The sequence below is a fragment of the Miniopterus schreibersii genome (genome assembly GCF_964146895.1).
Source record: "Miniopterus schreibersii genome assembly, chromosome: X".
NCBI lineage: Eukaryota > Metazoa > Chordata > Mammalia > Chiroptera > Miniopteridae > Miniopterus > Miniopterus schreibersii.
In genome coordinates, this window is record NC_138104.1 from 46,064,767 (window position 1) to 46,078,101 (window position 13,335).

General features: G+C 37.5%; 1 pseudogene across 1 annotated transcript; it reads left to right on the top strand.

Moving 5' to 3' along the window:
* The first annotated feature begins 934 nt into the window (after positions 1–934).
* LOC308550941 (ubiquitin-ribosomal protein eL40 fusion protein pseudogene) lies at positions 935–11,872 on the top strand (annotated as a pseudogene). Its single transcript has 2 exons — positions 935–1,097; positions 11,466–11,872. The product of its transcript is annotated as a ubiquitin-ribosomal protein eL40 fusion protein pseudogene (transcript).
* Positions 11,873–13,335: the final 1,463 nt, after the last annotated feature.

Here is a 13,335-nt window from a genome sequence, read left to right on the forward strand (position 1 = left end):
GCTCAAACGCTGAGCCATGCCCGGTTGGGCTGGAGATAAATTTTTATACACAACACTTGAAGCATGATACATGATATAAATTATTTGATAAATTAGATTTAATTAAAATTAAAAACTCCTGCTCTGCAAAAGATATTGTTAAAATAATTAAAATGCAAGCCACAGAGAGATTAAAGATGGTGGTGGCCTTAGTGGAAGCTACACTTACACACTCCTGGGACCAAAACTGAATTACAACTAAAATATAGAAAAACCCTACTGAATAATCAACTGCAACTAAAGACTAGCTGGAGTGCACCATCATAACCAAGGAGGAAAAGTGGAGATCCCATAGAGACTGGTAGGAAGTGTGGAGGCATGAGAGGGCTGGCTGGGCTCCCATAGGCAGCAGCTGAAGGTCTGGAGGGATATCTCAGATCTGGGGGCTTCCTACTAAAGACTCTGGGGCTTAAACCCCAGGCTGAGCTTCCAAGCCAAGAGACCCAGAACTGAGAAGGTGCCCACATAATATCTGGCTGTGAAAAACAGCCGGGTTTCTGTCTGTCAAGGAGAGATGGCAGGAAATACAGGCACCCTCTTAAAGAGCCAATGCACAAAGTTTGGTGTGCAGTCACTCACCGTGGGCTCCATCAGAGAGAGGGCAAGGTGGACTAAAGCTGTGTGAGGAGAATCAAGAGTTGTAGGCTCTTGAGACAGAGCTCAGAGGGCACCCATCTGGATTCCTGTGCTGAGTCATTCCCTCAAACTGCAGAGGCAGACATTTACCTTCCAAGCAGCTTTTGCCTGAGGGGGAAGTAGTTGCCCCAACCTGCTGGAAAACCTTTCGTCCTACCCTGTGTAGTTTCTAAAGCCTGAGGCTCCCTAAGAGACTGATAACAATCAGTTGTCCCAACCTGTGGATTTTTTACAGCCTGAGGCTCATTAAGAGAATCACATGAATCAGTCTGCAGGCAGAGGCAAGACTTCAGAGTACTTTGAGTCCTTGTCTGATCTGCTTTTGGACCCAGGCCTTGGAAAAGCAGACGTTGAACTTGACAAATGCAGCCAGCCCCAACAAAGGGAACCTCAAGTGTTGGCTGTTGATAACTCCAAACAGGGTACTCAAGGCCAATCGAAAACAGTGTCTGACATTGGCCTGCCCCAGGGACTGTCCAAAAAGACCCAAAAAGACTGAGAGTTTTAGCAGATTTACCTAATATATAGAAATAAACCCAAATAGGCAGCCAAAATGGAGAGACAGAAAAAATAAGCCCCAAATGAAAGAAAAAGAGAAATCTACAGAAAAATAGCTAAATGAAAAGGAGATAAGCAATCTATCAGATACAGAATTCAGAATACGGATTGTAAGAATGCTCAACAGCATGAAAAAAGATATGGAAACTATGAAGGAAATTAAGAATGACATAGCAGAAATAAAGAATACATTGGAAGGAATAAATGACAGATTAGAGGAAGCTTAGGATCTGATCAGTGAATTAGAAGACAGGGTAGAAGAAAATTACTTAATCAGAGATCCAAAAAGAAAAAACAAAAAACAAAAAACTAGGACATTCTAAGGGAGCTGCAGGACAACATGAAAAGTAAGAATTTTGGCATAGTAGGAGTGCCAGAGGAGGTCTTAAGTAAGCAAGGGTTAGAGAACCTGTTTCAATAAATAATGGCAGAAAACTTCCCTCCCTGGGTGAAGGAAAAAATCACACAAGTTCAAGAGTCACAGTAAGTCCTAAGCAAGAAGAATCCAAAGAGGCCCATGCCCAGACACATCATAATGAAAATGCCAAAAATTCAAGACAAAGTGCATCTTAAAGGCAGCAAGACAAAAGCAATGTTACTTACAAAGGAGCTCCCATAAGGCTGTCAGCTGACTTCTCATCAGAAACTCCACAGGCCAGAAGGGAATGCATGAAATATTCATGGGAATGCAAAACAAGGATCTGAAACCAAGACTAGTCTATCAGCAAGGCTATCTTTTAAAATAGATGGTGAAATAAAGAGTTTCCCAGACAAAAAAAAAAAAGGCTAAAGGAGTTTATCACCACCAAACCAGCATTGCAGGAAATGTTTAAAGGACAGCTATAATTAGAAGTAGAAATAAAAGCATTGCAAGATATGTTAAAGGGATTGCTGTAATAACAAGAAGAAATAGAGAGAAAAACATAGTCATAAAGAATTCAAATGGCAATAAATAAGGAGCTATCAATAATAACCTTAAGGACTTTAATGGAGAGAGATTAACAACAATACATTCATAGTCATGGACTTTAACACCCCACTGACTTCACTGGGTTGATCGTTCACACAAAAAGTCAACATAGAGTTACTAAATGGCACACTAGATCAGATGGATCAATTTATATTTACAGAACATTTCACCTCAAAGCTGCAGAATATACATTCCTCTCAAGTGCACATGGGTCATTCTCAAAGATAGATCACATTAGGACACTAAACCAGTCTCTACAAGTTCAAGAATATTGAAATCATATCAAGCATCTCAGATCATAAGGGCATGAAATTAGAAATCAACTGCAGTAAAAACACTCAAAAACCTTCAAACACATGGAGGCTAAGTAACATGTTATTAAATAGTGAATGAGTTACCAATAAGATCAAGAAAGAAAAAAGAAACTTCCTAGAAACAAATGAAAATGAACACACAACAACCCAAAATCTATGGAACACAGCGAAAGCAGTCCTAAGAGCGAATTTCATAGTACTACAGGCCTACCTCAAAAAGCCAGAAAAATTTTTAGTAAACTATCTAACCATACAACTGAAAGAATTAGAAAGCTCCCCTGTGAAGCCATCAGGACCAGGGCTTTTGTTTCCTGGGAGTTTTTTTATTACTGCTTCAATTCCATGAATTGTTATTAGCTTATTCCGGTTGTCTGATTTTTCCTGATTAAGTTTTACATGATCTCACTCATATGTGGAATCTAATAAAATAGACTGAGGAACAAAATAGACCCAGAGACATAGCAGCATGGTACAAACTGATGAATCTCAGTGGGAAGGTGGCAGTGGGGGAGTGGGTGGAGAGAAATCAAAGAACTTATATGCATACATGCATAACCCATGGACACAAACAATAGTGTGGTGAATGCTTGGCAGGCCAGATTCAGGGTGGAGGGGATCAATGGGGAAAAAGGAGGTATATCTGTAATACTTTCAGCAATAAATATAAATAAAAAAACACTTAAAATAAATGCAAGCCACAGGCTGGAAGTAAATATTTGTAAATTCTATATCTGATAAAGTACTTGTAACCAAAATAAACAAAGTACTCAAACTCAAAAATTTTTTAAAAGAAATAACCCAATTTAAAAATGGAGAAAATATTTAAACAGACATCCCGCCAAAGAATAATTATATAAAGCAAATAAACCTAGGAAAGAAAGCTCAAACTCAATTAACATTAGAAAAACTCAAATATAAATAACAATGAGATACCATTACACACTTATTAGAATGAGTAAAATAAAAAAATAAAATAATAAAATAAACTGACAATACCAGTTGTGGTTGTGGATGCATAGAACATGTACTCTATTAATTGCTTGTGGGAGTTCAAAATGGGAGTCACTTTTGAAGACAGTTTGGCTATTTCCAAAAATTAAGGATATTCTTACCACATACCCAACAATCACACTCAGATATTTATGCAATGGTTTAGAAGACATATGTTCATGTAAAGACATGTATAGAAATGTTTATAGCAGCTTTTTAAATAATTTCCAAAGACTGGAAACAACCAACATTTGCTTAAATAAGTTAATGTATCTTAGCTGAATTGATGGAAGATGAATGTAAAGAACGTAAGTGCCAAAACGTAAGTGCCAAAAAACAGTTCAGCAACTTGAAGCTGTACTGAGAGTGCTGCTGCAGAGCTACTTCTAAAACTTTGTGGGTTTTTGGTGTTTCACACTCTGTTCAGTTTGGATTTATATTTTGCATCTTTATTTTAGGGTGTTTGGTACCGTGTTACATTTGGTTCCTTAAGGCATATGTGGGCTTGACAAAATCCCTACCTCTCTTGCCATTTGTATAAAATTGAAAAAAAAGATTAAATAATACCGAGTGGTTTCATACAGGAAAAAAAAAAAAAGTTAATGGAAAAACAAACTGTGGTACAATTTAAAACAGCATACTTTATAGTGATAGGAAGAAACTACTGATATGCCCCAAAACTGGGACTTTGCATGATACTATAGTGGTGGATACATGGATCTACATATTTATTAGAACCCATAGAACTTTAAAAACAAGCCAAAGCCCGGCTGGGCATGGCTCAGTGGTTCAGCATCGACCTAGGAACCAGGAGATTGGGGTTCAATTCCCAGTCAGGGCACATGCCCGGGTTGCGGGCTAGGCAGCCGATCAATGACTCTCTCATCATTGATGTTTCTTTCTCTCTCTCTCCCCCCCTCCTTTCCTCTCTCTGAAATCAATAAAGATATGTTTAAAAAATAATAATAATAAATAAAAACAAGCCACAAGCCTTTATGTACACAAATTAAAAATAATTTGTCAGAGGACAGTCAGAATGGAATCCAAACAGTGATGACAAAATTTAATTCAATGACATGATCTTACTGAAGATGGGTATAGAAAAGGTTTTTACCCAAGTACTGTGAAGAACTGTTTTGACTAGGAAATATGACTGAAAAAACTACATACCATAAACAATGAAGTCTTGTTAGTAGAGTTGTTTTTCACAGAAGTATGCATTGACAGTTCTGAAACTGCTGTGTATTTCTACTGGGATTGAACAATTGAGAAGAGAAAAAACAAGGTTACTTTGTGATGAGACAATAAATTTTCTATATTTCTATATTTTAACTATCAGGGACAGGGAGTTTTCTGGTATAATATGTAAGGATAAGTCTGAGAATGGGAATAACTTGAGTTGTTTTCAAGTTTGAAGATATGAGAGAGCAGAAATTTAGACTTCATTATATAGTAGCTCTTAGACTTTGCTAATAACAGTACAACTTATTCTTGCATTCCTGATACTCAAATTGTTCTTGCCACTTGTGAAGAACTCTTTTGTTGACTATAAGGAATTATCATGAAAATAATCACAACTTCTGAGAATTGTTTTTCTTATTTTCATGAGAGTTTCTCTTTGGCTCTTCCCTGTGCATAATTTTGCTCTGTAGAACTGCATTAAAATTTTAAAAATATATTTTTATTTTTTCAACTAGGTTATAAATTGCTTGATGTAGCAGAGTATTTTTATCTAATTCATATTACATCACACTGCTGTACATACAGTCAAATTTGGTAAACATCTGTTAGTTAACATAATAAAGTTACAAAAGGACATATCCTCCAAGATATAGAGGAAATATTTTAAGTTAAAGCAAAATTTCAAAATAAGAGAATAATGACTATGCAAACTGCTTTAAAATGTAAAAATGTATTGGATTGGTAGAACTAACATCATTGAAATGTACATACTACCCAAATTAATCTCCAGATTCAATGCAATACCTATTAAAATACCAAGGGTATATTTCACAGACCTAGAACAAACAATCCAAAACTTTATATGGGACCAAAAAAGACCCTGAATATCAGCAGAAATCTTGAGAAAGAAGAACAAAGTTGAGGGACTACAATACCAGATATCAAGTTATACTACAAAGCCATTGCAATCAATACTGACTTTTACTGGCACAAGAACAAGCACATAGATCAATGGAACAGAAGAGAGAACCCAGAAATCAACCCAAGCCATTATGCTCAATTAATATTTGACAATGGAGACAAAATCATACAATAAAATAAAGACAGTCTCTTCAATAAATGGGGCTGGGAAAATTTGACAGGTATATGAAAAAAAAAATGAAACTAGACCACCAGCTTACACCATACACAAAAATAAACTCAAAATGGATAAAAGACTTAAATGTAAGTCATGAAACCATAAAATTCTGGAAGAAAATATAAGCAACAAAATATCAGACATCTCACATAACAGAATTTTCACAGATACATCACCTAAGGTAAGAGAAACAAAGGAAAAAATAAATAAACAAATATGACTACATCAAACTAAAGGGCTTCCGCAAAACAAAGAAAACAATCATCAAAATGAAAAGCAAGCCTGATGTATGGGAGAACATATTTGCCAAATATACATCTGATAAGAGGTTAATTTCCAAAATATATAGTGATACAACTCAACAAAAGTAAGAAAAACAATCCAATTAAAAATAGGAAGAAGACCTGAATATACACTTCTACAAAGAGGACATACAAATGACCAAGAGATATATGAAAAAATGCTCAACATGACTAATCATCAGAAAGATGCAAATTAAAATGACAATGAAGTACCACTTCACACCTGTCAGAATGGCTATTATCAATAAATCAACAAACAACAAGTGCTGACAAGAATGTGGAGAAAAAGGAACTCCAGTATACTGTTGATGGGAATGCAGACCAGTAAAACCACTGTAGGAGAAAGTGTGGTGTTTCCTCAAAAAATTAGAAATGGAACTGCAATTTAACCCAATGGTCCCACTTCTAGGTATACACCCTAAGAACCCTGAAACACCAATCAGAAAGGATATATGCATCCCTATGTTGATAGCAGCATTATTTACAATAGCTAAGATCTGGAAACAGCCCAAGTGCGATCAGTAAATGAATGGATAAAAAAAAGTTGATACATTTACACAATAGAAGACTATGCAGCTATAAAAAAGAAGGATCTCTTACCATTTGAGACAGCATGGAGGGACCTGGAGATGATTATGATAAGTGAAATAACCCAGTCAAAGAAAGACAAGTATCCCATTATCTCAACTATATGTGGAATCTAATGAACAAAATAAACGGATGAACAAAATATACCCAGAGACATTGAAGCACGCACCAGACTGATGTATATCAGAAGAAAGTGGTGGGTGGGAAGAGATTAACTGAAGAACTTACATGCTTATATGCATAACCTATGGGCCCAGACAATAGTGCAATGAAATCATGGGGAGGAGGTGGGAGTAAGTTGGAGGTGGTCAAAGGGGGGGAAATGTGGACACCTGTAATATTTTCAACACTAAAGATAAATTTAAAAATTTAAATAAAATAAAATATACAAAAGTCCTCATTAAAACATCAATTACCTTTAATTTCATAACATTTTTCACCATTTCTTTTAAGTGCCCAGGAAAATACTCTATAGGCACTTTGTTGGGGACTAATAAGTGAAATACAGAGAAAGACATAGACAATAGAAAAAGTAGAGACAATTAAAGAAGGGGAGAGGGTCAAGAAGAGGTCAGAAACAGAAATAGGAAAATATATGGTGTCAAGGAAACAGAATCTAATGGTACAGATGCAACCACAGAAAGTGAGACCAGGAGAGAAAGACTGAAAACAAAGAGTGTGAGAAAGAGTAAAAATTAAAATGAATGAAGGACATAAGAGAGAGAAATTATGAATGTGATAAATAGATAAAGTCTGAGGGGAAAAAAGAGATTTTGCATCATATCAAGGTGGAGTAAGCATAGTCCACTCCTTCTCTCCCACTGAATGTAAATATAAATAATTTTCTCCCCCCCCCCCCCGCCAGCTAGCTGGGAATTTGTAAGTAAATGGTAACAGTCTGATTGGTAGAAAATGCAGTAATTTGATCTACCACAAAACCAGAAATTAGTGTCCTCTTCCCAACCTACCATGCTAATATTGCCTCACTAGACTCAAAGACAGCCCAAAATCCAGAAATGAATGCAAGGTGCATACAGAAAGAGCTTCATAAGCAGACTTTTCTTTCTTGCCTAATGAGCGTGAAAGAGAACACCTAAAGATCAGACCAACTGTGGAAATCACTTTTTATTTATTTATTTTTTTATCTGTTCAATTCCATTGCAGTGCCCAGGCAATCTTCTATTGCTTTATTATCAGTGAAGTATGAGCTGGTGGCAAACACTTTAATAGAAGAGATGCATTCTCTCTGAGTGGAAGAATTGTGGTTCCCAAGGGTTGGGTTGAATCCTCATTGCTTTTTTTTTCTCAGTTTTGCTGCTTGGTTCAGGATGGACCATAGCCAGGAAAGTACAGAACAGAACAGAAAAACTAAAGCCTTGGCTTTTTAGTCAGAATGCCTGGAAGAAAGGTCCCAGGGAACCAGAAAGTTTGGGGAAATTCATGGAGATGAGGGGCTCAAGAGCAATGCCATAACGTGGTGTAAAAAAACATAGGCTCACCTATGAAGAAGACATGCATAGACCTATCTTATACAACTTACTAAAGGCTTTGCAAACTGACTTTCAGGGTAAGCTATCACTAAGGTTTACAAAATGGCTACTGGCAGGTGTACATGCATGAGAGTTTCAAATATCAAAAAGACTTTGAAAAATGAAGGAATGACATTTGAAACACAGACCAGAGAAGACACATATGAACTTATGGCTTGAACAAAATCAACATTATTTTCTGCTGAAAGGGGAAAAAAGAATTCTTCTTAGGTTTTAAACAGGTCCAGAGCAGAACATCTACTGGACAGTTCCAAAGAACAGTACAGACCTCAGAAATTGAGTAAAAAACTGTGGCCTAACCTACTAAGTCAGAGGCCTGCTAATATAAAATAAAAGAGAAATCAACATTCTCTTCAGGATTTTAATAAGACCCAGTGCCTCATAAAATAATACACAAAGGTACAAGAAGTAATAAAAAATTAATTGGCATATAAAAACTCAAGAAATCACAATTTGACAATAAATTGATAATTAATACATGAAAACCCAGAAATAAAACAGATGTTGAAATTAGCAAATATTTGAAAGCAGCAATTATAATAGTTCTCCAAGAAATAAAGGCTAACTCTCTTTACACAAATGGAAAGACAAAAATCTTAGGGAGTATCCAAGATGGCAGCAGAGTAGGTAGAAGTTACACTCACCTCCTCCCAGGACCAAATCAGAATCACAACTAAATTACAGAATGATCATCTTGAATAACCAACTGAAGATTAACTGAACAGAAGTCTTAAAATCAAAAATTTATAGAAATAACATCAAGACTGGTAGAAAGGGCAGAGAAGTGAAAAAGGTTGGCACAACACCCATGCATAGTGGCTGAAAGCCCAGATGAATATCTCACCTGTAAAGGTTCCCCTTGAGGAGTGTGGGTTCTCAAACCCACTCTGGGTTCCCTGGCTCAGAGCATCAGAGCCAGGAAGAGAAGCCTACATACTTCGCTATGAAGATCAGTGGAAATTCTGTCCACCAAGGAGAGACAGGACTCTGCTAGAAACCCAGGTTCCCTCTTTTTTATTTATTTATTTATTTATTTATTTATTTTTTATTTTACTTAACTTTTTCATTACCATGTATCCCTTCTATGCCCTCTTCCACATCCACCAACCCCTCTTCCCCCCACAATCATCACACTACTGTCCATGTCCATGAGTTCTTTCTTTTTTACTTTTTTGCTCAATCCCTCCCCCCTCCCCCCTCAAAAATAACCTCCCCTGCAACGGAGCTGTCTGCTTGCTCTCTGTCTATGAGTCTGTCTCTATTTTGCTTGGTAGTTCAGTTTGTTTATTAAATCCCACATATAAGTGAAATCATATGGTACTTGTCTTTCTCTGACTAGCTTATTTCACTTAGCATAAATTTTTTCCCTTTGGGACTGCATGAATGGACCAAGTTCCCTTTTAAAGGTTCAGCACAAAAAAAATCTCCTTTGCAGCCATCCAACCTGGGTAACACTAGAAAGGGGGGGGAGGCTCAGAGCCAAATAAAGCCCTGTGAGGAGAAACTGGGTGGTATGGCTCTAAGTAAAGGGCTGAGGTGTCATCCACTAGGAGCCCTGTGCTCACTTCTTTTCCTACACCACAGAGGATATCTGTCTTGGGTTAAGCAATGTGCTCTATACAGCATCAGCTTAGAGAAATGCAACAGCCCCACTCTATATACTCCCTGTCACAGCACCCTGCAGAGCTCATACCCTGCAAAGGAGTCAGCTGCTTGGTCCCAGAGTGTAGAGGTAAAGGCAGAGTCAGGGGATGTCAGAGACTCAGTTGTGTTGCACTGGGGAATAGGCCATTCATACCACATCCCAGCAAGCTTCACCAATGCTACCACCCCATGGGCTATCCACTACCCTTACCTTCTAGCCTCCTGACAGCCTTGCCCTGCAGAGCTCAGGTTTTCCAAAAGATCCAGGCAGAATCCATGAAAGACTGTGTTGTATAGCTCTAGGAGAGGATTCATTTTTCCCTTGCATGCCTGATTGTTGCAGAGTCCTCCTTTTATACAGATAAGTCTTGGACTGTTTGAGTTTGATAAACACTGCTGGCCTCCCCTTGACAACTCCCTGAGACCCTGTCCCACTACAAATGTCTGCAGGGACCTGGTGGGTTGCAACTAGCCTTGGTGTGCCTTAGGACTTTTTCTGAGTGCACTCAAAACCAGAACTGTCACCAAGTTTGAATTTGTATCAATCTGGTGAACACAACTCACTCTTACCTGTTGACTTACTGAGAACATAACTTACCACAAATCTTGTATCACCAGAGACTCTTTCAGTAACCTAGACTAACAAACAGCTGGCAGGCTGAGGCAGATAGAGGTGGATCACAAGGTAACTTGGACCTTTTGTTGACCTGTGGGCTCAGTATTGATGGAAACCAGAATTGCTGCATAGCTTGGCCCTTCCCATGCACACTGAGGACCAGAAGAGACAATCTGAAAATGTTAATAGCTTTGTAGCTCCAAACAGGATGCCTTGGGAAGTCAAAGGCCATGTACTGGAGTCCCTCTCAAGAGGCCCCTGTACTGTAATGGAGTCCCTCTTAAGAAGATCCTGAGCCAACACATGCAGTAATTATTTTCAAAAAATATCAGAGCAGGATCCAATTAACTCCACAAGTGGCATATCCAAAGGAAGATTTTGGAAGTCACCAGAACTTGCTGAGGCAAATTCCACTTTGTGTGTTCAACATCTGCACAGCAGCTTGTACACTTTTGTCGAGGTTCAACTTCATAGTCAGCCAGCCAGAGGGCCCACCCCATTCATGGATGGTACAACAGCACTCACACTAAACTACAACAGGAGGGCTCACATAAACCACACAAGAGACATTTCTGGAACACAAAGCTCAGGTGACCAAAGAGACTGTGCCACTGTGCCTCACAGGACACCTAATACATAAGGTCACCTTATCAGGACAGCAAAACTTTTGAGACCAACCTAAAACACAGAAACAAACAGAGAATCAGCCAAAGTGGGGAGAATAATTAATATGCCCCAAATGAAAGAACAGGGAACTCTTTTTAAAAACTAAATGAAATGAAGGCAATACACCAATAATAAACTATCAGAAAGACCTAGGCATGGGAGCAATGTTGAGGGAGTGAACGGGGTTAAAAGGGGGGCATCTGTAATACTTTCAACAATAAACAGAACTTTTAAAAAGATTAAAAACTAACTCTTTTTCTGCAACGAGGCAGTGGAGCAGTCTCCCAGCAGACGCAGAGATCAGATCTTTGTGAAGACCCTGACTGGCAAGACCATCACCCTTGAGGTTGAGCCCAGTGACACCAGTGAGAATGTCAAAGCTAAAATCCAAGACAAGGACGGCATCCTCCCTGACCAGCTGCATCTTATTTTTGTGGGCAAACAGCTAGAGGACGGCTGCACTCTCCCAGACTACAATATTCAGAAAAAGTCCACCCTGTACTTGGTGCTTCGTCTGAGGGGTGGCATCATCGAACCCTCCCTCCACCAGCTCTCCCAGAAGTACAACTGCGACAAGATGATCTGCCACAAGTGTTATGCCTGCCTGCAGCCCTGTGCTGTCAACTACTGCAAGAAGAAGTACGGCCACACCAACAACCTGTGCCCCAAGAAGGTTTAATAAGGCCCCTCCCCCACCACCTCAGGTACACAGGGCAGACTTCTACCTGAACTCTGTCACCCTGGGGCCTCAATAAAGTTTCTCTTTTGTTGACTGGAGCAGTAAAATAAATAAATAAATAAATAAATAAATAAATAAATAAACAAATAAATAACAATGTCATTTACAATTGCATAAAAATAACTAGCAATAAATTTAATCAATGAGGAAAAGAACATGTACTAGGAAAATTATAAGACACTGAAGAAATAAATTGAAAAAGATACAAATAAATGGAAGCATATACTGTGCTCATGGATTGGAATTAACATTGTAAGAATGTCCATACTATCCAAAGCAATCTACATATTCAAAACAATTCCTAATGAAATACCAATGTTGTATTTCAAAGAACTAGAAAAAATAATACAAATGTTTATCTAGAACCAAAAATGATTTTTAATCGACTTAGGAATTTAGAGAAAAAAGAACAAAGTTGGAGGTATGATGCTACCTAATATCAAACTATACTACAAGGCTGTATTAAACAAAACAGCATGGTAGTGGCATAAAAACAGATATGTAGATCAATGGTACAGAATAAAAAGCCCAGAAAAAAAAAACATGCCTATATGGTTAAATTAATATTTGACAAAGAAGGCAAGAATATACAATGGGGTAAAGATAGTCTATTCAATAAATGGGACTGGGAAAATTAGACAGATACATGCAAGAAAGTGAAACTAGACCACCTTCTCATACCATAAGCAAAAATTGATATTAAATACTTAATATAAGACTTGAAACCATAAAACTACTGGAAAAAAATCATAGACAGTAAAATCAGAGGTTTCCCTTAGTAATATTTTTTTGATATATCTACTCAAGCAAAAGAATTAAAATAAATAAATGGTATTACAACAAAATAAAAATTTTTGCAGAGCCAAAAAATACATCAACAAAATGAAAATAACCCACTGAGTGAGAGAACATATTCACTAATGATATATCTGACATGAGGTTAATATCCAAAATTTATAATAAACTCATACAACACAACACCAAAAAAAAAAAAAATGTCCAATTGAAAAGTGGGCAAAGGCACTGAATAGACACTTTTCAAAATAGGAGATAGAGAAGGCCAATAGACATGCGAAAAATTGCTAAACATCACTCACCATCAGAGGAATGCAAATTAAAACCACCATGAGAGACCACCTGACACCTGTCAGAATGGTTATCATCAATAAATCAAAAAACAAGTGTTGGCAAGGATGTAGGAAAAAAGAAATCTTAGTGCATTGCTGGTGAAAATGCACATTGATGCAAACACTACGGAAAAAAGTATGCAGGTTCCACAAAAAAATTGAAAAATAAAACTGCCTTATAACTTAGCAATTTCACTTATTGGTATATGTCCAAAGAAACCCAAAACACTAATTTGAAAAGAGATATGCATCTTTATGTTCATTTTAGCATAATTT